This window comes from Dendrobates tinctorius, unplaced genomic scaffold (genome assembly GCF_039654945.1).
Source record: "Dendrobates tinctorius isolate UK_male_01 unplaced genomic scaffold, ASM3965494v1 ptg000023l, whole genome shotgun sequence".
Lineage (NCBI taxonomy): Eukaryota > Metazoa > Chordata > Amphibia > Anura > Dendrobatidae > Dendrobates > Dendrobates tinctorius.
Genome location: NW_027361691.1, coordinates 1,567,766 through 1,593,930, shown reverse-complemented (window position 1 = coordinate 1,593,930; position 26,165 = coordinate 1,567,766). Strand labels below are relative to the sequence as shown.

The window sequence follows — 26,165 nt, the reverse complement described above, 5'->3', positions numbered from 1 at the left end:
ATCCTCCGCGTAGTTCTCACATGGGAGGTTCCTGGTAAAAGATGATCAGGATCTTACGCAACATCCTGAACTCTATCTTTATGGACAGAAACTCTTCAAGGCTTATGCATGAGACTTTGGTTACTCTTCTGCTTGAAGTTTCTGCCATAATCAACTCAAGACCACTTGTCCGAGTGTCAATGGATCCCGAAATGCCAACCATTCTTACCCCAGCTACTCTTCTCACCCAAAAGACCGGGAACCCGCTAACAGTTAGTGGAGAGTTTACTCATGCAAACACCTACCAGAAACAGTGAAAACGTGTGCAGTACCTCACTGATTACTTCTGGAACCGGTGGAGAAAGGAGTATCTCATGATTCTCCAAGGAAGAAGAAAATGGCGACAGAGTAAACCGAACTTGAAAGGAGACGTGGTGTTACTGAAGGAACAACAAGCTCAAAGGATCGACTGGCCAATGGGAATCATTACAAAGACTTTCCCTAGTCAAGCCGGTAAGGTCCGGAAAGTGGAGCTGAAGGTCCTTAGGAAAGGCGAGCCTAAGACATTTCAGAGGCCAATCCAAGAGCTCGTAATGACACTACCAGTTGAGGACATATTTTGCATCTGTTTTCTCTCAGAAACTAAATGTAACATCAACTGTTCTTCACTGTCCTATTAAGGGAATAGAAGAATCCAGGATATCTATAAACAGAAAGATAGTGAGGAAACACTTAGCTAACCTAAATGAATTCAAGTCTCCAGGTCCAGATGAATTACACCCCAGAGTACTGAAGGAGATAGTAGAAGAAATTTTTGAACCCCTCTCCATAATCTTTGAAAATTCTTGGAGAACAGGAGAAGTGCCAGAAGATTGGAGAAGAGCAAATGTTGTTCCTATCTTCAAAAAGGGGAAGAAGGTGGACCCAGGCAACTATAGGCCGGTGAGTCTGACTTCTATACCAGGAAAGATCTTTGAACAAATTATTAAACAACATGTATGTCAGTACCTGGATAAGAATGAAGTGATTAAACAGAGTCAGCATGGGTTTGTAACTAATAAGTCATGTCAGACTAACTTAATATCCTTCTATGACGGAATCACTGATTGGGTGGATCAAGGAAATGATGTAGATATAGTATATCTTGACTTCAGCAAAGCATTTGACAAAGTCTCTCATACAATCCTTATTGAAAAAATGACTAAGTATGGAATGGACAATGCAACTGTTAGGTGGATTCATAACTGGCTTAGTGATCGGACCCAAAGAGTGGTCGTAAATGGCTGCACATCCAGTTGGAAGAATGTCTCAAGTGGGGTACCACAGGGCTCTGTCCTGGGCCCTGTATTGTTCAACATCTTTACCAATGATTTAGATGAAGGAATTGAGGGTAAACTGATTAAATTTGCTGATGACACAAAGCTAGGAGGGATAGCTAATACTAGAGAAGAGAGAGAGAGGATTCAAAAAGATATAAATAAACTGGAGAAGTGGGCAGCAACTAACAGAATGGTTTTTAACAGGGAGAAATGCAAAGTACTACATCTGGGCAATAAAAATGAAAAAAGCATATACAGAATGGGAGGAATAGGGCTAAGTGACAGCACATGTGAAAAAGACTTGGGTATACTAATAGATCACAGACTGAATATGAGTCAACAGTGTGATGCAGCAGCAATAAAGGCAAATGCAATTCTAGGATGTATTAACAGAAGCATACAGTCTAGATCACGTGAAGTCATTATTTCCCTCTACTCCTCTTTGGTCAGACCTCACCTGGAATATTGTGTCCAGTTTTGGGCACCACATTTTAAAAAAGACATCAACAAACTGGAGCAAGTTCAGAAAAGAGCGATCAGAATGGTGACCGGTCTGCAAACCCTGTCTTATGAGGAAAGGTTGCAGGATTTGGGAATGTTTAGTTTGCAAAAGAGAAGACTGAGAGGAGACTTAATAGCTGTCTACAAATATCTAAAGGGCTGTCACATTGTAGAAGGATCAACTTTATTCTCATTTGCACAAGGAAAGACTAGAAGCAATGGGATGAAACTGAATGGGATGAGACACAGATTAGATATTAGAAAAAACTTTTTGACAGTTAGAGTGATCAATGAGTGGAACAGGCTGCCACGAGAAGTGGTGAGTTCTCCTTCAATGGAAGTCTTCAAACAGAGGCTGGACAGACATCTGACTGGGATGATTTAGCGAATCCTGCTTTGAGCAGGGGGTTGGACCAGATGGCCCAGGAGGTCCCTTCCAACTCTACGATTCTATGATTCTATGATTCTATGATAAACAGAACACTGCCCTAGTACTTCGTCCATTGGATTACCATTGGGTCGGAGATAGTTTGGCCTAGTGCGGCTCCTCCGATCCGAAGATGGGTATCTTTGGATTGTCTCAGGAACTGTCTGTCATCTACCTCGTTTTGAAGTTATTATTGCAATGCATGCATATTTGTGTTTGCTTTCTAGGTTATAGAACTTTATTTAAACACAAAAACAAAAGATAAATATACTGAAATCCTTTACAGAATTTCAGACGGAGAGTGTGCTGTTCCATCTGAATTATGCTTCTATGGTTTCCATAGATTGTGTTATGTTCCATTCTTTGTATAATTGTCTTGCATTTGCTCTGCTGCCACCTGCTGGTCTTTTTCTGTATGGCAGCCTGCAGCTAATTAATCCTTATACATGCCTTTCACTTCCAGTTCAAAGTTAACGTCTTCTCTTCCTCCTTCCAGCATTTGTTAGTTTCACTTTCTCCTGGGAGAAAAATGCTTGTACTGAGCTGTGAAAGGCATCAGTCTTTTGACCACACACTTCGTTGCTCACACCTTGTTGTTAACAAGGCATTCCTGAAAAACTTATTGTATTGCCAATCATACACTGTAGATCTAGATTTCAAATTAAACAAGTCTGGACTTCACAATCCCTGGTGTGCATTATCTCTCCGGACACTGAGCAACATGGTCCTGTCTGCCCTGCATTAAGGACACAAAGGTAGGAAATTCTTCCAGCCCCTATCCACCAGCCACATCTTCATTCGCCTCATGTGGGGACTAGTGTTGAGCATTCCGATACCGCAAGTATCGGGTATCGGCCGATATTAGTTGTATCGGAAGTCCGATACTTAGTTCCGATATTTTTTTCATATCGAATACCGGAATCGGAAGTTCCCATAATGCTATGAGCCCGCTCGATTTGATTCAGCCAATGGGAATCCTCAGAAGTGTGGGCACATCCTGTTAGGCATGTAGGCATGTTAACTATTGGCATGGCTGTGATTGGCTGCTGAAATGATGTCATGATGCACTATAAAATCCGCCGCCGCCGCCATTTCTGTTCACTCTGCTGTGAATTCAGTTAGGGACAGGCTGCTGTAGAAGACTGTGAGGGACAGTTAGAAATAGCGATTCTCCAAAAACTATTGTGCTTTACCCAGGCTACATAAACCACCACTGTAGCTTTCTTTTGCCTAGCAGCAGTGTTCACAGCTGTCTGCAAGGGCTGTGTGAGTGCAGCTCACGCTGTGTAGTGGGTCCTTCAGCCACGTCTGGTTGTAGGCCGCCCAGCGTGCGTCGCTGCTGCCTCATACATATTTTTCTTTTCTAGCTGCTTATTTTTCATAAATTCTATCTAGTGTGCTTCCATCCATATCCATATACGTTGGTTGCAAACACTAGTAGTAGACAGCGGAGCCTTTCTGCAGCCTTTCAGTGCTAGTGCCCACTTCTCTGCACTGTTCACGGCTGTCTGAGAGGTCTCTGACTGTGTGTGAGTGCAGCTCACGCTGAGTAGTGTGTCTTGCAGCTATGTCTGGTTGTAGGCCGCTCAGCGTGCGTCACTGCCTCACACATATTTTTCTTTTATAGCAGCTAATTTTTTATTCTCCTATTAGTGTGCATCCATCCGTATCCATATACGATGGTTGTAAACACTATAGGAGTACACAGCGGAGCTTTTCTGCAGCCTTTCAGTGCTAGGGCCCACTTCTCTGCACTGTTCACGGCTGTCTCAGAGGTCTCTGACTGTGTGTGAGTGCAGCTCACGCTGAGTAGTGTGTCCTGCAGCTACGTCTGGTTGTAGTCCGCTCAGCGTGCGTCACTGCCTCATACATAGTCCTTTTTTTGCAGCTAATTTAGCCAGATTTTTGCTCCTATATTAGTGTGCTTCCAACCGCATCCATTGTCATTGGTTGGTTGCAAACACTATATAGGAGTAGATAGAGGAGCCTTTTTTCTGGCTTGTGCCTTTCAGCTGCAGCCAGATTAGTATTACCCAATTTTTTTGGAGTCTCATCTTTTGCATTGTAGGTTACCTGACTGTATTGTAATAGCTCCAAAAAGTTGGTGATACTATCACTTTCAAATCTTTGGTCACATCCTTTTGTTTTTTTTTCCAAAAAAAACAAAATAGAGTTCACCAAACACTACATTTGACAGTTGTGTAGGCCACATTAGCTCCTATTAAAGTGTAGTCCACACACACACTTCATAAAATTAGTGTTTCTTATACCTGTTACCAGCTGTTCAGGAATAAGCACACTAAGCCCCCCCTTTGTACTTTTCTGCCTATCTTTATCAGTCTCGCAAGATGAAGAAGGCAGCGAGTAAGGCACATGGGCGTGGAGTTTCAGCAGGGAGAGGACGTGGGGATTCTGCAGGGAGAGGACGTGGGGATTCTGCAGGGAGAGGACGTGGGGATTCCGTGCCTGCTGCGGCCACCAGTGAGTCAGCATCCCCCAGTTTTAGCAGGCAAAAGTCCTTTATGCGCAGCTTTGTAGGACCTCGCCGTACCCCACTGCTGCGGAAGGAACAAATTGAAGCCGTTGTCGGATGGATGGCAGCTAACGCATCGACTTCAATGACTTCCAGGTCCTCTCAGGGCCAGAGCACCGAAAAGCAACCATCTGTCTCTTCACCACCTGCTAAAGTGCCTAGGCAGTCAGAGAGCCCTGGACAGGAGCCATCACAGTCTCTACTTCTGTTCTCTGAATCTGTTGGCTTGGAAAGAGGGGGCCAGCCAAGCAGCATTCAAGAATGTGAAGAAGAGGGAGTATGCAGTGATGTCCCTCGGAATCTGAAGAGGCGGGTGGGCCAGTGCCTATGGTCAGCACACCTCAGTACGCATCAGATGATGACGAGACTCAGTTACCACTTTCTGGTGCGTACGGTGCTGGCGAGACAACCCAGGAGAAGCAGGTGTTTGACGAGGGGAGTGTAGATGATGAGGTCCTTGACCCATCATGGCGTGAGGAACAGGAAGGTGGTGGGAGCAGCTCTGAGGAAGAGATTCCCCGAACGGCCAAAATAGGAGGGAGAGGAAGGGGGCAGACATGGTTGCCTGTAGCCTCCACTTCGGCACCCGGTAGGAGCATTCCTCTTTCAAAAGGCAAAACGGGCGATCCCAAGACTTGCAGTGCGTGGTCCTTTTTGACACAGTTGCCGATGACATTTGCTTTGTCAAATGCAAGCTGTGTCATCAGAAAGTCAAAAGAGGTAAAAATGTCAGCAACCTCAATACCAAAAATATGTGGAAACATGTGCGGACCAAGCACGAGGTGGAGTTACACAGACTCACTGAAGATGTAGGCCAACATACACCACCACCTACCACCTCTTCAGCTTGTGTTGGGGCCTCTTCCTCCAGCTCACACACAGCTGGTTCGGCTTCCTCACAGGATCGCCAAGGAAGAACCTCTGGCACTGTTGTCCGGAGACGCAGTGAACTTCCAACCACAGCACCACGTTCCCAGTCCTCCTCACACTCCCAGGCCAGTCTACAGCCACCAGTAGCACAGGCATGGGATAAAAGACGGCCATACTCAGCAAACCATCCCCGAGCACAGGCTCTGAATGCTGGCATTGCCAAGCTACTGGCACTTGAAATGCATTCATTCAGGCTGGTGGAGATTGACACCTTCCGGGACTTCATGGCATTGGCAGTCCCACAATACACCATGCTGAGCCGCTTTTATTTCAGCAGGAGAGCCGTCCCTGCCCTGCAAAAACATGTGGAGGGAAAAATACAACATGCGCTATTAAATGCCGTCAGTAGCAAATTCCACCTGACCACCGATGCGTGGACCAGTAACCATGGACAGGGACGATACGTTTCCCTCACTGCCCATTGGGTCAATGTTCTGGAGCCGGGTACAGATCTGGAGAGTGGCGCTGTACGTGTTCTGCCAACTCCACGGATTGCAGGAATCCAGTCTGTACACATTGACTCCTCCTCCTACTCAAGTTCCTCAGAAACAGCGCAGCAGGAGCCTGTTACGACCGATATGAGCACAGCCGTGGCCAAACGTCAACAGGCCGTACTCAAATTAATTTCTTTGGGGAATCGAAGCCACACAGCACAGGAGCTCTGGAATGCCATCAAGCAGGAGAGCGACGTGTGGTTTCTGCCAGCGAATCTCCAGCCGGGCTTGGTAGTGTGTGACAATGGCCGAAGTCTGGTGGCAGCTCGTGGCCTAGGCAACCTCACTCACATCCCATGTCTGGCACATGTGCTGAACTTGATCGTGCAGAGCTTTCTGAGGGACTATCCGGATCTTGATGCACTGTTGCACAAGGTCCGCATAGAGTGCGCTCACTTGCGGAGTTCCAGCACGGCAAGATCGTGCCTTGCTGCTCTGCAGCACCGATTACGCCTTCCGGAACATCGCATCATATGTGACCTACCCACCAGGTGGAATTCAACGTTACATATGTTGGAGCGGTTGTGTGAGCAGCAGGCAGCAGTCATGGAGTACCAGCTGCATCAGACGCAAACAAGTCGCACTGTGCGCCGGTCACACTTCAGCACCACTGAGTGGGCCTCTATAAAGGACATCTGCCTCGTTTTGTGTGCCTTCGATGATTCCATGCGGATGGCGAGTGCAGATGATGCACTAGTCAGCATGACTGTCCCCCTTATCTGCCTGCTTCAAAAAACACTGCAAGCACTAAGGGAGGAGGTTTTGGAAGAGGTTTAGGATGAGGAGTCCCAAATGCCATCTGCTTCTGGACAGTCTGCGCTACGTGGTTCCTCACAAAGGCGAGTCGATGGAGGAGGAAGACATCTCTCCAGAGGAGGGAAGTACACAATCCTCTAGTCAGTATGTACAGCGAGGGTGGGGTGATGCAGAGCAGGCAGAGATGACGCCTCAAGCAGGGGATAGCGCTTCTTTGGCAGTTGGGAGTCTGCAGCACATGGTTGATTTCATTCTGCAGTGCCTGAGAAACGACCGCCGCATCGCCCACATTCTCAACACGACTGATTATTGGGTGTGCACCCTCCTAGATCCTCGCTACCGGGACAACTTATAAAGCCTCATACCACCATTGAACCGGGAGCGTAAACTGCCGGAGTACCAAGACACACTGGTGCAGTCCATCATGTTTTCCATTCCACCCTACAGCTGTGGTGCTAGTGCTTTACAAAGCAGCTCTGTGCGTCGAGGCAGTGGAGGAAACTCGGCACAAAGAGGGAGCAGAGGCAGCGCCTCAGCACAAGGCAAGACCACTATGGCCCAAATGCGGCAAAGTTTTGTGTGTCCGCCACAATTGTCTACACCTTCACAGACGGCTCCAGTCAGCAGCAGCAGGAGGCAACGTTTTCATCAGATGGTGACAGACTACATGTCTTGCCCTGTCAGTGTACTCCCAGATGGCTCTTCCCCCTTCAAGTTTTGGGTCTCTAAGCTGGATACATGGCCAGAGCTTAGCCAGTATGCATTGGAGGTGCTGGCTTGCCCTGCTGCCAGTGTATTATCGGAACGCGTCTTTAGTGCCGCAGGTGGTGTACTAACAGACCGTCGCATGCGACTATCTTCCGATAACGCTGACCGGCTTACTTTCCTGAAAATGAGCAAGGCCTGAATCTCGCCTGAATTTGCCAGTCCTCTTCCCGAATAAATAATTGGTTGGCAACAGTATCCAGGTCTCCTGTTGTGTTCATGTTTCTACCACCTGAACTATAATCCCTGGGCTTCAACACAGCCAGTTGTCGCTCAGAAGTGTCGTCTGCACAGAGAAAAACACTAGCTCCTGTGTTAGTGGGGTTCAGTAACGCCATTGCTCCCCTGCTGTGTGGACGGCAAAGTCTCCTGCTCCATCCACATTCAAACTACTACTGATTTTTAACCGTGCTCCACTTAGACCTGTGGCTCCACTGTCTCTAGTTTTTCCCCTGGCCTCCAACCCCGCCAGTTGCTGCTCAGAAGTGGTGTCTGCACAATCCACACTTGTTCCTGTGTTACTGGGGCTCAGTCACATCAGTTGATCCCCTGATGTGTGTCCGGCAATGTCTCCTGCTCTGTCCACATTCCCATTACTAGTAGTGTGAATGAGGACAGAGCAGGAGACCTTGCCGGACACACATCAGGGGATCAACTGACGTGACCGAGCCCCAGTTACACAGGAACAAGTGTGGTTTGTGCAGACGCCACTTCAGAGCTGTAACTGGTGGGGTTGGAGGCCTGGGGAAATACTAGGGACAGTGGAGCCAGAGGCCATAGTGGAGCACGGTTACAATCAGTAGTAGTCTAGAACCTATATAAAACCTGCTGCAAGTTCGCCTCCGCCTGCTGCATGATTGATCCTGTGCTCCAACAACGCCAGTTGGTGTTAATAAGTGCCGTCCTCACAGAGAAAAACACACTAGCTCCTGTGTTAGTGGGGTTCAGTAACGTCAGCTGTTCCCCTGCTGTGTAGACGGCAATGTCTCCTGCTGCCTCCTCATGCCAATAACATCAGGCCTCAGCCTGCTCCATGCTTCATCCTGGGCTCCAACAACGCCAGTTGGTGTTCAGAAGTGCCGTCCTCACAGAGAAAAACACACTAGCTCCTGTGTTAGTGGGGTTCAGTAACGTCAGCTGCTCCCCTGCTGTGTGGATGGCAAAGTCTCCTGCTGCCTACACAGTCATACTACTACTGATTTTTAACCATGCTCCACTCAGGCCTCTGGCTCCACTGTCTCTAGTATTTCCCCTGGCCTCCAACCCCGCCAGCTGCTACTCTGAAGTGGCGTCTGCACAATCCACACTTGTTCCTGGGTTACAGGGGCTCTGTCATGTTAGTGGATCCCCTGATGTGTGTCCGGCAAGCTCTCAAGCTCTGTCCACATTCCCATTACTAGTAGTGGTAATGTGGACAGAGCAGGAGACCTTGCCGGACACACATCAGTGGATCCACTGACGTGACAGAGCCCCTGTAAACCAGGAACAAGTGTGGATTGTGCAGACGCCACTTCAGAGCAGCAACTGGCGGGGTTGGAGGCCAGGGGAAATCCTGGAGACAGTAGAGCCAGAGGCATAAGTGGAGCACGGTTACAATCAGTAGTGGTGTACAACCGATAAAAAACTTGCCTCAAGTAGGCTTCAGCCTGCTCCATGATTGATCCTGGGCTTCAGCACAGCCAGTTGTTGCTTGGAAGTGCCATCCGCACAGATAGAAACACTCGCTCCTGTGTCAGTGGGGTTCAGTAACGCCAGCTGCTCCCCTGCTGTGTGGATGGCAAAGTCTCCTGCTGCCTCCCAAATCACACAACATCTTATTTTCTACTTGCTCCAAGTAGGCCTCAGCCTGCTCCATGATTGATCCTGGGCTTCAACATCGCCAGTTGCTGCTCGGCAGTGTCTTTGGCATGGGTACTCCCTCCTGCCCAGCCTGGTTCCAGCGCGCCTGCTGTTTCCAGGTAGTGTCAACGTCACTTTGCCACCAATACGTTGTCCTGTCGTGTTGCCGTCGGGTTAGCCGAGCCTATGGTGCCTGCAGTTTAGGTGCTTAATATGTGGGCTGCGGGTTCTGGTACTAAAGGATGGTTCCGTAGTGCCAATAGGACAAGCACCCCCTGTAGGACTGTGGGTTTCGGTAACTGCGTCCTGCTCGCGGCCTTGCAATTTTGTTGATTATGGGTACTTTGTGCTACCCATCCGGGTTCCAGCACCGTCAGCTGGTTCTCGGCAGAGCCTTTGGCCTAGGTGCCTCCTTCTCGGTATCCAAGTTCTAGCAACGTCTGCTTGTCCTTGGTAGTGCTTTGTAGCACAGGTAACTCCTGCTTAGTAACTGTGTTCCAGCACCGTCAGCAGGTCCACGGTTGTGCCATTGGCTCTTGTTCCTTCTGCTGCCCCTCCGGGTTCCAGCACCGTGAGCTGGTCCTCGCTACTTTCATTTGCTCTTGCAGCTTCTGCTACCCATCCGGATTCCAGTACCGTCAGCTGGTTCTCGGCAGTTCCTCATCCTTCTTGTACCTTCTGCTACTTTTCCAAGTTCAAGCTTGTGGAATTGTTTTTTGATTCTCACTCTGGATCTCCCTGACGATGACCCTGAAGATGATGACCCTGAAGACCACATCGTAGAAGACCAAAAAGATGACCCTCAAGAAGATGACCAAGAGGACAAAGAACATGAAGACAGAAGACCAAGAAGCAGAAAAACCAAAAGCAGAAGAACATTAAGCATAAGACTAAAAATAAGAGCAAATGATATTATCTAAATTATAAGCAGATGAAGTCTAAGCAGTGTATGGGGGTGAGTCCGTTCCTCCTCGTGGTGCCCCTGGAAAATGCCTGCTGCTGCAGGCCAAACTGAACGCGGACAAATCCTCTTGTAAATCTTTTGTGACAGGCAGAACGGAAGGTGTAATCTTCAAACTTTTATAGATAACAACTACAGGAATGCCTCTCACAAATAAGAATATGATGAAGAAGAAGAATAGGAAGAAGATGAAAAAGTAGAATATGAAGAAGAATAATAGTTGAATAAGAAGAATATGAAGAATGTAAAAAAAAGAATAATCGGAAGAAGGTGAAGAAGAAGAAGATGAATAAGGTGAAGAAGAAGTTGATGAAAAAGATGCTGCTGCTGAGGATGATGAAGGAAAAAGTGTGGGAGAAGTAAAAAAGAAGGTGAAGAGCATGGAAGTAGTGAAACATACATATCTGACAAAATAGAAAAGAGGTTAACATAGTCAATATCTTTGTAACTCCAAACGTCTTTAAATTAAAAAAAAATATTCCTGCTATTCCATTTGATTGGGCTAAAGCTCTATGGCTTTAATGTCTCCTCCACCTCCCACAATACATTCTACATTATTATTAGTTGTTTTTCTTCATGTAGAATTAACCTATAAGGAAAGAAAGGGTTTTTTTCAATTCCGATATTTCTGTTCCATTGACTTGAATGGGACTTCCGGGATCGGAATTGGCGATACCCAATATTTTTTTTTTAGATCGGCCGATCCATTCCGATCCGATATTTTTAAATATCGGGTGGTATCGCTCAACACTAGTGGAGACAAAACAATGTGCTCCAGTCCCAGTATCTCCTGTGATGTGCTCCAGCCCCAATGTTTCCTGGGATGTGTTCCAGCCACCAGCAGCAATGTTTCCTATGATGTGCTCCAGCCTCCAGCACCAAAGTTTCCTGGGATGTGCTTGAGCCTCCAACCCCAGTTTCAACTGTGATATGCTCCAGCCTCCAGCACCAATGTTTCCCATCATGTGCTCCAGCCTCCAGCACCAATGTTTTCTGTCATGTGCTCCAGCCTCCAGCCCCAGTGTCTCCTGTGATGTGCTCCAGCACCAATGTTTCCTGTCATGTGTTCCAGCCTCCAGCCCCAGTGTCTCCTGTGATGTGCTCCAGCACCAATGTTTCCTGTCATGTGTTCCAGCCTCCAGCCCCAGTGTCTCCTGTGATGTGCTCCAGCACCAATGTTTCCTGTCATGTGTTCCAGCCTCCAGCCCCAGTGTCTCCTGTGATATGCTCCAGCCTCCAGCACCAATGTCTCCTGTGATGTCCTTCAGCCTCCAGCCACAGTGTCTCCTGTGATGTGCTCCAGCCTCCAGTCACAGTGTCTCCTGTGATGTGCTCCAGCCTATGGCCCCAATGTCTCCTGTGATATGTTCCATTTCCGGCCACAATGTCTCCTGTGATGTATGCGTTCCAGCCCCAGCATTTCCTGTGTGATTTGTGTACAGAAATCCCAGCATTTCCAGTGTGATTTATACAGTATATAGCAGTCCCATCGTCTCCTCTGTGATGTATATGCTGCAGCCCCAGAGTCTCCAATATGATGTACAGTATATGCTCCAGCCCCGGAGTCTCCAATATGATGTATATGCTGCAGCCTCAGTGTTTCCTATGTGATTTATACTGCACTCTGTGTCTCCTATGTGATATATACAGCAGACCTCTCACTGCTTGAGTTTTATGCATGTAACGTGAGCAGTGATCAATTTCCCTCTGTGAGGAGACATGCAGTGTAACATGTGTCTGTGTTCTTAGCAGCTTACTGGCGTTTTGATTTTTTTTATATTTATGCCATTCACTGATCGGTTTAATTGATTTTATATTTTGAAAGATCAGACATGGAGGCAGCGATACCACATATGCATTTTTAAATTTTCGACACTTTCATGAGTTTTTGCACTTTTTAATATCTTTAAAAACTTTTATTTTTACTTTTTTTATTGTATATGTTAGTCCCCTTAGGGGACTTGAGCCTGCGATTGTCTGATCGCCAATGCTATACACTGCAATACCACAGTATACCGCCCCCCACACACCTGCTCCTGACTTGCACCATATTTATTTTTTTTTAACTAACATTACAAAAAAAAGTGAAAACTTTGGTATCATAATGATCAAGAAGATTATGTTGCCCGGTAATTTTCCCCCCACAATAAACACTAAAAAAAAACCTCAAACCTCAAAAACTACATTTTTTTAATAAATTTTTCAGTACAGTATATAGTAACGTGAATGAAATCAATCAAAACGTAAAAAAAAATAGTAAAAAATAAAGCATAAAAATGTCTATAGCCCTCCTGAATATTACCATCTTAGACTATTTGCCTTTTATTGTTCTTGGTAGTTTTCCACGTTATTTTGTACGCTTTTTTTTAATGATAATCCAGATTATTTGATAATCTGTCAAATCCAGGTGAAGGATTTCTTAAGTGTGGATGGGCTTTATATATTTTTTTTAACTGCATTTCCCTAAATGTCCAGCAGAGGGCTTCTTACAGAAACTGGTCTCAGGCTCCTGATTAGATGACAGACTGGAGAGAGCAGATTCTTATGGTTTTTCAATGTGAAACATGGCATCCGAGAAGCCCCTGGAGCATCGGACTCAGTAATCAGTATTTTGCATTCGCACAGAAGCCTAAACTGCTTGTGTATTGAAATGATGTATTAAATGGATGTAATGGGGGAGAACCGGGGAATACAATGCATTATTCTAGCAGAGAGCTTAACGTTAAGAGCCTCTGGAAAAGATTTACTAAAAGTGACGGCCCCGATCTAATCACATGTAGTTATGTCCCTCCAAGAATGAGGAAAAATCTAATAATATGGCCTGACATTAGCATGGAGACGTAGAGGGATCATCTGCTTCTTCTCTAGTGCCCTGCTGGGGAGTTACTAGGGGGCTTTTCTGTTTAATAATCCCCTATAATAACTAGTCCAAATATTTTGGAGGGAATTTTTGCCCCTTCATCCAGAAGAGCATTTGGGAGGTCAGTCCCTGATTTTGGGGGCAGGCCGGGCTCACAAACTCAGGTCTAGGTAAGGCTGAGGTTCGGGCTCTGCGGCCGCTCATGTTCCCCCCTCCATGTCTGTATGGAGCTTATGCTCTGGGCACAGTCATGGGGACAGAGAAGGGTCTTTCCCCCAACTGTTTCCACAAAGCTGAAGCTACAATTGTCCACAATGTCTTGTGCTGATGACTAAGATTTCCCATCACTGGAGCTGAAGGTCCGAGGCCGCCCCCTGATAACAGCCCATAGCATTATCCTCCTCCACCATCTGTACAGGGGGCACAATGCAGTCAGGGGGTAACGTCCTCCTGGAATCACCAAACCCAGACCCCTCCATCAGACGCAGATAGAGACGTGCAATCCGTCACTGCACAGAACACGCCTCCTCCAGAGTCCAGTGGTGGCGGCTTTACACCACTCCATCTGACGCTCAGCATTGTGCTTGGTGATGTACGGCTGCATGCCGCTGCTCGACGATGAAGCTCCCGGCGGGGGCGCAGTGTTTGTGCTGATACCAGAGGAGGTCTGGACTCTGCCATTATGGGGTCAGCAGAGTGGTGTTGACTTTTCTGCCCTCTGCTCCTCAGCACTCGGCCTCTCACTCTGTAATCTTACAGGGTCTCCACTTTGTGGCTGAGTTGCTGCGCTTCCTTCCACTTCTCAATAATATTACAGGTGATGAGGAAGATCCAGGAGGAAGAAATGTCATGGACGGACTTGTTGTTCCAGTGCCTCCTATTCCAGGACCGCATTGGGATCAGTGTCCTCTGCACCACCGGCCGCTCTGTCACGTTAGGAGGTGGGAGGCTGGAGATTATACACTGGGGGCTGAGGGGCTGGAGGTAATACAGCGGTGTGAGGAGCCGGATGTTATACACTGTGTACGAGGGGTTTGATGTTATACAGCAGGGCGAGGGGCTGGACTTTATACAGCGGTGCGAGGGGTTGGAGGTAATACAGTGGTGCAAGGGGCTGGATGTTATACACTGTGTGCGAGGGGTCTGATGTTATACAGAAGGGCGAGGGGCTGGATGTTATACACTGTGTGCGAGGGGCCGGATGTTATACAGCGGGGCGAGGGGCTGGATGTTATACACTGTGTGCGAGTGGTCTGATGTTATACAGCAGGGCGAGGGGCTGGACTTTATACAGCGGTGCAAGGGGTTGGAGGTAATACAGCGGGGCAAGGGGCCGGATGTTATACACTGTGTGCGAGGAGCTGGATGTTATACAGCGGGGCGAGGGGCTGGATGTTATACACTGTGTGCGAGTGGTCTGATGTTATACAGCAGGGCGAGGGGCTGGACTTTATACAGCGGTGCAAGGGGTTGGAGGTAATACAGCAGGGCGAGGGGCCGGATGTTATACACTGTGTGCGAGGGGCCGGATGTTATACAGCGGGGCGAGGGGCTGGATGTTATACACTGTGTGCGAGGGGTCTGATGTTATACAGCAGGGCGAGGGGCTGGATGTTATACACTGTGTGCGAGGGGCTGGATGTTATACACTGTGTGCGAGGGGCCGGATGTTATACAGCGGGGCGAGGGGCTGGATGTTATACACTGTGTGCGAGGGGCCGGATGTTATACAGCGGGGCGAGGGGCTGGATGTTATACACTGTGTGCGAGGGGCCGGATGTTATACACTGTGTGCGAGGGGCCGGATGTTATACACTGTGTGCGAGGGGCCAGATGTTATACACTGTGTGCGAGGGGCCAGATGTTAAACAGCATGGCGAGGGGCTGGACTTTATACAGCGGTGCGAGGGACTTGAGGTAATACAGCGGGGCGATGGGCTGGAGGTAATACAGCGTGGTGAGGTACTGGATGTTATACAGTGGGGCTAGGGGTCAGAGGCAATACAGTGTGGCGAGGGGCTGGATGTTATACAGTGGGGCTAGGGGTCGGAGGCAATACAGCGGGGCGAGGGACTGCTTGTTATAGATTTCCCCTCGGTAGCGTGCAGCATATTTTCTATATCCAAGAAGTATCATTTCTCCTTGCGGAGAATGACATGCTAAGCATGTCGAGGTGAGGAGACTTAAAGCCGCAATGCTCCTCTGGGAAATATGCTAATTATGCAAATTGTCTCTTCAGAGAGGAAGAGGACTAGAACTCTAGTGCCACCTATTGAAGGTAGCAATCCTAAAAGTCAATGTTGACCCTTTAACGAGCCTAGTTACATGACTTAGGATAAAAGCCAAGCCAGAATCTCCATTTGCAAATGGAGATTCTGGCTTGGCTTTTATCCTAAGTCATGTAACTAGGCTCGTTAAAGGGTCAACATTGACTTTTAGGATTGCTACCTTCAATAGGTGGCACTAGAGTTCTAGTCCTCTTCCTCTCTGAAGAGACAATTTGCATATTTTCTAAACTCAGTTGTTGCTGAACTTCCACGATTTCTCTTCTCCGTCACTGAGCGTCGATGTTTCTGTATCATACATTCTGCCCATTCCAACCTTCTTTTATTATTATTACATTTTTATGTTTTGTTTTTGTTTTTTTTCATTTTTTCAATAGTTATGTTTTTTTATACTCGATCCTTTTCTATTCATTTAGGGGATGAATGACGGCGAGTTTCCCGAGCCCCCGAGCCACCTCCGTCCTCTGCAGCAGGCAGCACGTATGTGGAGTATACAGCAAATAGTAAAAAGATGAAAATGCCAGAGAGAAGGATGGAACAACCTGTGGGTGTTTTCCACTAAAGGCTCAGCGAGCGAACGCCTGCCTGTGAGCTGAGGAAGGAGCCCAGGCTCCCCCATCCATCCCTGAGTGGTACTGCCTGGCTTTCAATGCATGTGTGATTGTCAAGGCTGAGCATTTGCAGGATTGGTCCCTTCTCCTCATTCATGTGCTCCTCTACTCCATGTACATGTTACCGTTTATATCAGGCGACATTGCAAAGGAGAATAGGAAAAAAATACAAATTACCCAAAACGCGGGGGATCCGGTTGCGCGCTGGGCTTATGTGCCGCCGCCGATGCTGAGCTGTACTGCAAGGAAGCCCTGAGCAGCATCCTACCGGGAAAAGCAGGGCAGCACTGCAGAGAAGGGTTTATTCTACACGTCCGGTGGTGGATTCGAAAAGCGCCGTCTGAGCCCACCCGGAGAAGCCCTGCAGAATGGTAAGCGATTGCTGCAAGTCAATCCCATCCATCCCTAAAGGGGTATCGAATGGTGTCCTTTCCTTCCAGCAGCCTCCTCGCCTTCCTCTCCTCTCCGACAGTGCACTGCATCACCGTTACGGAGACTTACGAGAGACTCACGTTACACATCTGCTCAGACGGGCATTTTGGGGGAAGAAAAAAAAATTAAAAAACCCTTCGTCTGATGGGATTTCACAAACCTCGATGATTTCTCCTTGACTGTCTATGTCTGGATGGATGAGCGCTGCTCTTGAGGCTGTAAGGGTTTAGAACGACAAGGAGGGTCATTTTTCTTATTCTCTGGTTTTTTTTGGTTCACTGTCCCGTGGAGTGATACCATTTAGAGGTCTGGTCACCCATTTGGGGTTGTACCCATGGTGTGGGCAGGGGTGGGGGTGCTGGGGCAAAAATTTTCGGAAATGGGATTCGCAGATAATGTTTACCTACCGGAGGAGTTGGGAAAGATTTTTTTTTTAACCAACGCCTTGCCAAGGAAAAGTTGGGAATCATCACAGGCCCCGGCCACAGGTTTTTCACTCATTCAGAGGTGAACCCCCCCATAAAGGGATGACACAGTCTCATAGGGGGTCAAATCATTTCTGTGTACGTTTAGGATGACCTTATAATAGTCCAGGAGTCGGGACGACTTAAAGTCCCAGATCACATATCCACTTCTGGATGTGTCTGAGATGAATACACATTTTTTAATTTTATTTTTTACATATTTTTTATTACTTTACTATGAAGATTTTTTTTCATTTTTTTATGTTTTGTTTATGTTGATTATTAGTATAATTTTATAGTTATTTTATCACTTTTACCTTTATATTATGCCTATTATCGTATTTGTTTTCGGTTTATAGCATTTTTCTCTTTACATTACTGTATGTTTTATGTTTGTAGCATTTTTCACCTTTATGTTTGTCGTTGAGTTTTCTATCATCCATTGTTATCATTTTTATCTTTATTCTTTGATTATTGTGTATTTTTTTTATCTTGAGACTATGATGACTACCGAATAGTTTTTAGTTTTTGGGTTTTTTTACATCTTCTGTGTCCTTTGAGCCTCGTCCTCTGATGCTTATGATTGTGCTTACGTGATATTTTATGACTTTATTTTATTCTTTGCTTTTATTAATAATCGTTATCTTCTTACTGACGATGAAGGTCACACAGTCTTTAACGTTTTTTTATACATATTCCGTTCCTCCCGTGGTATGACGATTACTACGACTATTTGATTATTAATTTATTTCTTCGTCTCCCGACATGCCGCATGAGAGGATTTTGCTTGAGATTGCCTGTAGCATCTAGATGTGGCTTTTAACCCTTTAAACACCTCCAGATATAAGACTTGCATAATTTTATTGTTGCAGGGTTGTTGTTGTTGTTGTTGTTGTTTTTGTGTGGAAAGGGCTATGGGGGGGTAATAAATTCAATTCTTTGCCTTTTAGGCTGAGACGAACCTAAATGATGGTTGCAGCCTATCGTAAAGGATATTATGCAACGTCCGCTTTTATTAGGTGGTGATGGAGATAGGGACCTATGGGACCGAGATGTCAGGGATGGTAAAGCTTCGTCGGTTTGCATCGAGTTCGGCTAATTTCTGGGATTTGCTGCTATTTCTCACCTCTATTTACATATTTAATTTTCACAAACCCAAGGAAACCACAGGAATAGCGGTGGGAGATGCTGAATCCTTTCTCGATGGGTGGTTGGCTTGCAATGCTTACTGAATGCACAGCGTTAATATCCAGCATTCAGGAACATACTATAGAAACAAGCGCGGAGATTTCGCCCTATAGATTTGTGTTGGTGCTGCTCCTTCCATGGATAACCTTGATTACACATGTGCTGCTACTACCCAGAGCAGAGGTGGCATCATCAGAAGCGTCAAGCCTAGTTGAAGGGCACATCCCTTATTAAAGGGGGCCTTCAAGCCTGAAATGTTGGCCACTATTGAAATCCTAAATGAGACCCTGGAGAGCCACCACTATACCAAAGCTTGGCATCTATTTGAGAGGCATGTACCCCTTTAAGGAAAGTATCAATTTTTCAAATAACATAAAGTCACTGAGGTTCTAGAATGAAGCTGATTGGCTTTGATAACCCAGTGAAGGGAGGTTCTGTAGATCAATGAAGATCGGGAGGGTCTTAAAAGGCCAGCTACATCTAATGTCTGTTTTTAGCCATCTACCATGCAGCTGAATATGATCTAATATTTTCTGGTTTTAACTATTTTAGGCTTGGAAGAGGTAAAACCTTCAATATAATGACAAGATCCTTAAAAAAACTGAACATTTTTTATTACTAGTCAGTACTCTATCGGTAATCACCGGCAGTGGCGTAACTTGAAGCTTATGGGTCCCAATGAAAATGCTTCAACTGGGCCCCCAATTATTGCAAGTCTTTAATGGGATTGGACTTTTCGTATGGGCCAGTGGGGCATTTTGGGCCCCTTAGCTTTCAGGGCCCCAGCGTGATTGCAACCCCTGCATCTATTCCATTTACGCCTCTGATCACCGGGGTCCAAATCCCTGAAGAGGTCTAAAGACCCCTATCTATCTATCTATCTATCTATCTATCTATCACCTTCAGGCTTCAATGGTTTCCTATAAAAATGTTGTGTTTGAAAAACATCATTGCGTGTCTGAAAGATGAACACTATGTAAATGCGGAAAAATGTCTATTTTTCAAACTATGTCATATCTCCAGTATATATCTATTGATCCATCACGTCTATCACACTATTGTTAAAGCGTTCATAGTAGTGTATTAATTTATGTTAGCGCTTTCACGCCTAGACTTGCAGAAACACCAATTCACCAAATGCTGTAAATCTCCTGGCGTAAATCCGGTGCGTATTTTTAGCGATTGTCATACGTTGTTATATTCACTGAGATGTAAAGTGATATCTATATACACTCTATATATAGCATGCTGGAAAGTTAAGGCGTCTGAAAGCTTTTCGGTGCCATCAGTCAACAAATAGTCACTCTAGGATAGGTGCTTCTAGAGGAAGGTTGGATTCTCTTGACCATGAATGACTGGTCATGATGATTTGTCATGAATATGACTATATATACTTTTTTGATGGGTGACCTTTTTAAATGTAGAAATTCTGCCTGGTTGATATGGCCTTCTATATCCAATACCACTTTACACCTCTTGTTGTTGGAGGTGTGGAGTCAACAAGTTTTTAAAAAGTAACCAAAGGTGGACATATTTGGATGGTCCTTGTTTCATTCAATTGTTTTGCTGCCTACTTGGTCTTCTGTATAGTATAAACTGTGTCTTCAGTGGGAATATGAAGTTTTGGCATCTCCCGAATGTCCAACTTCCACCAGCCTTTGTCATTGTGAGAACCCCAATATGGCCAACTTAAACTCTTGATACTATGAGTAAATTTATTGATGGCTGGTTGGATGCCAACTGAAGACATAGAAGGGAAAAGGTCACAATTAGTTCTAGAGCAGGACATTTTTAGATTTGCGACAGTACGTCCAATGGTGTAATTTTCCACAGTAAAGATACAATTGGCATACGATGAAAGGAGTGGGCTCATAGAAAAAAATATGTTTTAGCCTCTTCCTTATACATTTGCTCCCTTTAATACCAGGCCTTATCTCCTTCTGGTGTCACAGTGAACATATAAGTCGGTTCTTACATTGCTTATTTCCATCAAGAGCAAACAAGGGAATCGCTGAGAGCCAAATGTCAACCGGGAACTCAGTTATTGAGGACGCCATGCTCATGATAGATGGTCTCCAATTTCTGTTGATCCTAGTCATTGGTTTTGGTTGTTTTCTTTTTGGATGTTGGACCTATACAAAGCAGTGAGGAGTATAAAAGTAGCAGTTGTACATTTAGGCAGTGAAAATGACCCCTCCGCCCATAAAGCATACTCTACGACTAAAAATGACTGGTATTTTGAGTTCCGGGTTACAGATTTTGGTTAGAGGCCTAAGTTGTGTCTCTGGTCTTGGCAATGTACAAAAGACCCCTCTTCCTCATTAGGTGACACAAAAGTAAATTGGAAGAGCTTTGAGGGCCCTTTCATATTATCAATATCCTGGAGCCTCAATGTACTCTACTGGTCACGAGTGCCACAGTGCCATCTGTTTGTTATCTCTGTCATCCATGAAAATAGCCAAAGTATTTTACAGGCAGATAGAAATACATTGGGATATAAGCATGGGAGGGTTTATGCTAATTAGTATGTAAAAGGATCCTCCCATGAACAAATCTGATACCTCACTATCTTTATGTGCATGAAAGCTTCAATGGAGGTTCATTAACCACAGAACCCTTGCAATTTGGCTAATTAGCATGCCAAAGGATCCTTCAAACAAAAAATCTGGCATATCACTCTCCATATGCATGAAAGCTTCAGTCAAGCCTAATTTCCCACTGGGATTGTATAAAGTAATTACCAGTAAGGTGACAGTCAGTCAATGACTAGAGATAAAGAGAGATATCTGTAAATCGATGACTTATGTTAATAATGATGCCAAAGGATCCACCCATGAGCAAATGTGACGCTTCATTCTCATGAAGTTTTTAATAGACCTTTGCTTCTTACAAGGCTTGAATCAAATATTGACCAGGAAGGTGACAGCCATATTAAATATTTAGGTAGAGATCTAATTCAGAGGAGAGCATATGTTAATTAGTGTGCTAAAGGTTCCCCCATGAGCATGACTGATCAATATGCACGAAGGCTTCAGTGAACCTTAATTACCCACAGGGCCTTTGTCACATAATTAGCAAAAAAAGTGACAGTCATTGACTATAGGTATTTATAGAGATATATTTAGATTAGTGACTTATGCTAATTAGCATGCCAAAGGATCCTCCCATGAACAAATCTGGCCCTCCACTCTCAATATGCACAAAGGTTTCGGTGGATCCTCATTTCCCTAAGGGCCTGTATAAAATAACTACCCGGAAGGTGACATCCATTTTCTGAAGATGTAGATAGAGATGTATGAAGGTCTAGAGATCTATGCTAATTAGTGTGCCAAAGGTTCCTCCCATGAGTATCACTGATCACTATTCGTGAAGGCTTCAGTGGACCTTCATTTTCCTAAGGGCCTGTATAAAATAATTACCAGAAAGGTGACATCCATTTACTGAAGATATAGCTAGAGATCTACGCAGGTCTTGAAATCTATGCTAATTAGTGTGCCAAAGGTTCCTCCCATGAGCATCTCTGATCAATATTCATGAAGGCTTCAGTGGACCTTCATTTTCCAAAGGGCCTGTATAAAATAATTACCCGGAAGGTGACAGCCATTTACTGAAGATATAGCTAGAGATCTATGCTAATTAGGGTGCCAAAGGTTCCTCCCATGAGCATCTCTGATCAATATGCAATGACGGTTTAAGTGGACCCTCATTTCGCACAGTGCTTATGTAAAGTAATTAACAGGAAAGTGATAGTCATTGACTGGCTACATAAATAGTAGAGGACCTATGCTAATTAGTGTGCCAAAGGTTCATTCCATAAGCAAATCTGATACTTCTCAATACGTAGGAAGGTAGAGTGCCATCACCCACAGGGTCTTTGCATGGCTGACCAGGCTGCACGTACCCTAAGTCCACCCTTTATTGCAGTGACCTTGAAGAAATGAAGACCTGCAAATACAATAGGAAAGGTGATTTGGCAAACCTCTTCATAGACCCCAAAGCAGCTGTTTATCCTTGATGGACCTTAGCTCTTATTGCAGCCACATACTGTATATGCAATATCATTTTGAGGGGTTTTGGTTGAGGTTCATAGAAACTCCCTAAGCACATTGTAGCTAAAATACCAGTTATTTATCCACGTCTATTTGCAAGATAAATTGATTGTACGTTTTTTACTTCCACTAAACAGAGTGTTTTGTGCTATAAGATTTTCTCGGGGTAATTTAGCTATTTCAGCTTTTCTCTCGTTCTTCCGGTGGGCTGCATTGTACTCCGCACATAAGAACATTAGTCACACAGCACTTGCTTTACTTCTATGCTAAACATAAACACACACATGAATTTAAGACGTGGCATACGGTAATTGCCCGGTATCGGGTTTCTTCAGGGTGAATGATGTGTATGTATTGGAAGGAGTTTTTTGAGGTTATATGGGGTAATATCTAGTTTAGAAAGATTCTGCATTCTGTTCTGATTTATTAGATTCCAAAAGACGTATTTCTTAAAGGGCAATCACCTTGGTTATCGGTAACGCTCTATTAAGGATTTTTAGGCTTAGATGAAGTTTCTATGATGGGTTAAAATAGTAATCTGGTATGTATGGTAGGAGGACGCTTGCATATCATGTATTGTCGTTGGCTCATTGCCCTTCATTCCCAGACTACCCAGTTCAGGTATGGCCTGCTAATTCTGCAAGGGGCATAATGAAAATGACGAATGGATTGTAGCTATCCTCTCATTCTACCTTTTCTCACAATTAGGAGTTGTCCTTAGACAACATAAATATCTTCCTTCCTACTACACATAATTTTAATATTTTGGATGAAAATAGTCCAAACTTTATTTAGAGGCCTCTGATGGAAGAACCTTAGGGTAGATCATCCAATAGGTGACCTTCCAGAGGGCAAAACTTGTGACAATTCCATCCCGTTGATCAGGATTTAGAAGAGAAGCGCAGTGAGTGGCAGTATGATCGATGTTGTGAGAGGCCCTCTACATTCTGATGTTTGAAAAAGGTCTAAGACAATCTGACCAAAACTTCAAGTTTTTGGTTTGAGTAACAATAAACAGTACTATCATGCCCTACGGTTTAGAAAAAAGTGCCAAGTTCTGTTTACCATGGTATATAGGGTAGGAACCTATTTGAGCACCGTCCACTGAGACTGAAGTTTCGTGTCCAATTTCCAACTCCTTCACTCTGAGTTAGAACAAAAGGAGACATGGTCTCCAATATATGGACTGTAATTACATCAAAATTCCTCTTTTAACAGCTACATCCCAGATATGAGATCCTCATGTATGAGAAAAGACCAACCTAACTTTTCTGATCTCTTTTTGACTACCACCTTTGACCAATTATGTTATCCTATCCTAACAAATCTCGTTTGTCCTCCACATTACATTACATGTCTCCTCCTTTTCCAATGGATCTCCATTAGGACTCCTCAACGTTGTACCACTTAGTCTTCTCTTTCCTAGCAGATCTTTTACTGGCCTTTATATATATGCCACACACCTCATTCTTTCCAAAGGATCTTACTATTAAACCACATGGCCTATTTATTGTAACTGATCTACTCATGACCTCTAGATTAGATCATGTAGCTTCCAAAGCTAAAAGACCTCTTCACCAGATCTCTCCTTGACCTCAATGTTAGAATATTTGGCCACAAAAGTATTACCTCCTTTCTCCTTACCTTTACAGTAGACCACATGGATTTCCCAATGGTTTCTGACTTCTTCACAACCACATTACACCACTCAACTTTATTATCCTGACTGATCTCCTTTTGATATCTGTATTATTCCATGTGGCCACCCTATCATAACTAATTTCCTTCTGACTTTTCTATTAGACCACATGAACACCCCAATCCTTTTTGATCTTCTCTCGACATCCATATTAGACCACATGATCCTCCAATTCAAATTGATCACTACATAACAAGCTAGTCCCAACCCTGATAGACTTCTTCTTCGTATCTACATTATACCACATGAACTCCCCCATCCTAAATATCCAATCCTAAACTTCTACAGTAGATCGCAATGATTCCCTTCTCCGAACTGACCTACTCTAGATCTCTACATTTGACCACATGGAATTCTATATACTAGCAAATTCTTTTTAGACCATGATATTACAACATATGGACGCACCTATCCTAGCAGACCTCTTCTAGACCTATAGATTAGACTATGAGATCCCTCTCTCCTAACCGATAACCCTTTGACCTTGACCATTCACAGGGGCACCTGTGTCTTAGCTGATGCCATGGACCAGAAATACCCATCAACAAGTCAATGCCACAGCAATAAAATCTATATCACATCAGTTTCATACAACCTGCCTCTATAGGGTTATATTTTTCCTCAAAGAACAGGGTAAACATATTCTTCATAACAGCAAAGGCTTTAAGAATTCCCATATCGATCTGTAGGAGAAGCAGCCATGTCTGTACCTCGCAGTCTGCAGATAACAGCATGGATGAAACGAATAAATCAATGTCCCTTTAAGGCTGATTGTCACCTACCTGCTTGTATGGTCTGTCAGTCCGAGCAATCCTAAGTAAAAGCTTAAATATTCCACTTCTGCCTTGAACTGACAGATTGGCGTTTCTGGGCACAGTGACAGCAAAATGCGCACCACTTGCCAGTGAACTGGGTATATTTGTGGCTCCCAATGTAATGTCTTATCAGCAGCTCAGGCTTTGAATGGAAGGGATTTTTTTTTTTAGGAAAGATATATATTTTCACATTTCCGGCAGAAAATGGTAAAAATACTATTTCAATTTTACAAATGTACTCTGTCCCCAAACTCATTAGCTGAGAGGAAGAGCCACAGAGTAGAATTTTTACGGCCTTTGCTGTGTTATTCCATGACTTCATCAGCTGGAAACGATAAAGTCTCACATTCATTTTGCTTGTTGTAAACAAAGTATTTCAAAAAATTAAAAATATATATATTGTAAACCAATAGAAGAAGACAACTACTTCCACCCTCTGATTTCTACCTAGATCTCCTGATATTGTGAAATGATTTCATGGATGAATTCTTTATCGAGTATTTCTAGACATTAATATGACGTGTCATTGAAATATAATAAAGAAGAGAAGTTACAGTTGTGGCCAAAAGTATTGACACCCCTGCAATTCTGTCAAATAATACTCAGTTTCTTCCTGAAAATGATTGCAAACACAAATTCTTTGGTATTATTATCTTCATTTAATTTGTCTTAAATGAAAAAACACAAAAAGAATTGTCCTAAAGCCAAATTGGATATAATTCCACACCAAACATAACAAAGAGGGTGGACAAAAGTATTGGCACTGTTCGAAAAATCATGTGATGCTTCTCTAATTTGTGTAATTAACAGCACCTGTAACTTACCTGTGGCACCTAATAGGTGTTAGCAATAACAATCACACTTGCAGCCAGTTGACATGGATTAAAGTTGACTCAACCTCTGTCCTGTGTCCTTGTGTGTACCACATTGAGCATGGAGACAAGAAAGAAGACCAAAGAACTGTCTGAGGACTTGAGAAACCAAATTGTGAGGAAGCATGAGCAATCTCAAGGTTACAAGTTCATCTCCAAAGACCTGAATGTTCCTGTGTCTACCGTGCACAGTGTCATCAAGAAGTTTAAAGCCCATGGCACTGTGGCTAACCTCCCTAGATGTGGACGGAAAAGAAAAATTGACAAGAGATTTCAAGGCAAGATTGTGCGGATGTTGGATAAAGAACCTCGACTAACATCCAAACAAGTTCAAGCTGCCCTGCAGTCCGAGGGTACAACAGTGTCAACCCGTACTATCCGTTGGC

General features: G+C 44.7%; 1 protein-coding gene across 5 annotated transcripts in view; it reads left to right on the top strand.

Annotated features, from left to right (window-relative positions):
• Nucleotides 1-16,303: 16,303 nt before the first annotated feature.
• Nucleotides 16,304-26,165, top strand: part of LOC141084475 (teneurin-4-like) — a 1,565,389-nt gene continuing 1,555,527 nt past the window's right edge. For 4 of the 5 annotated variants that reach the window (XM_073569175.1, XM_073569174.1, XM_073569177.1 and 1 more), the window contains exon 1: nucleotides 16,306-16,631. The gene's annotated coding sequence lies outside the window, so the exon portion shown is untranslated. Of the gene's footprint in view, nucleotides 16,632-26,165 lie in introns of all 5 variants that reach the window. The other variant, XM_073569176.1, reaches the window with a different exon arrangement.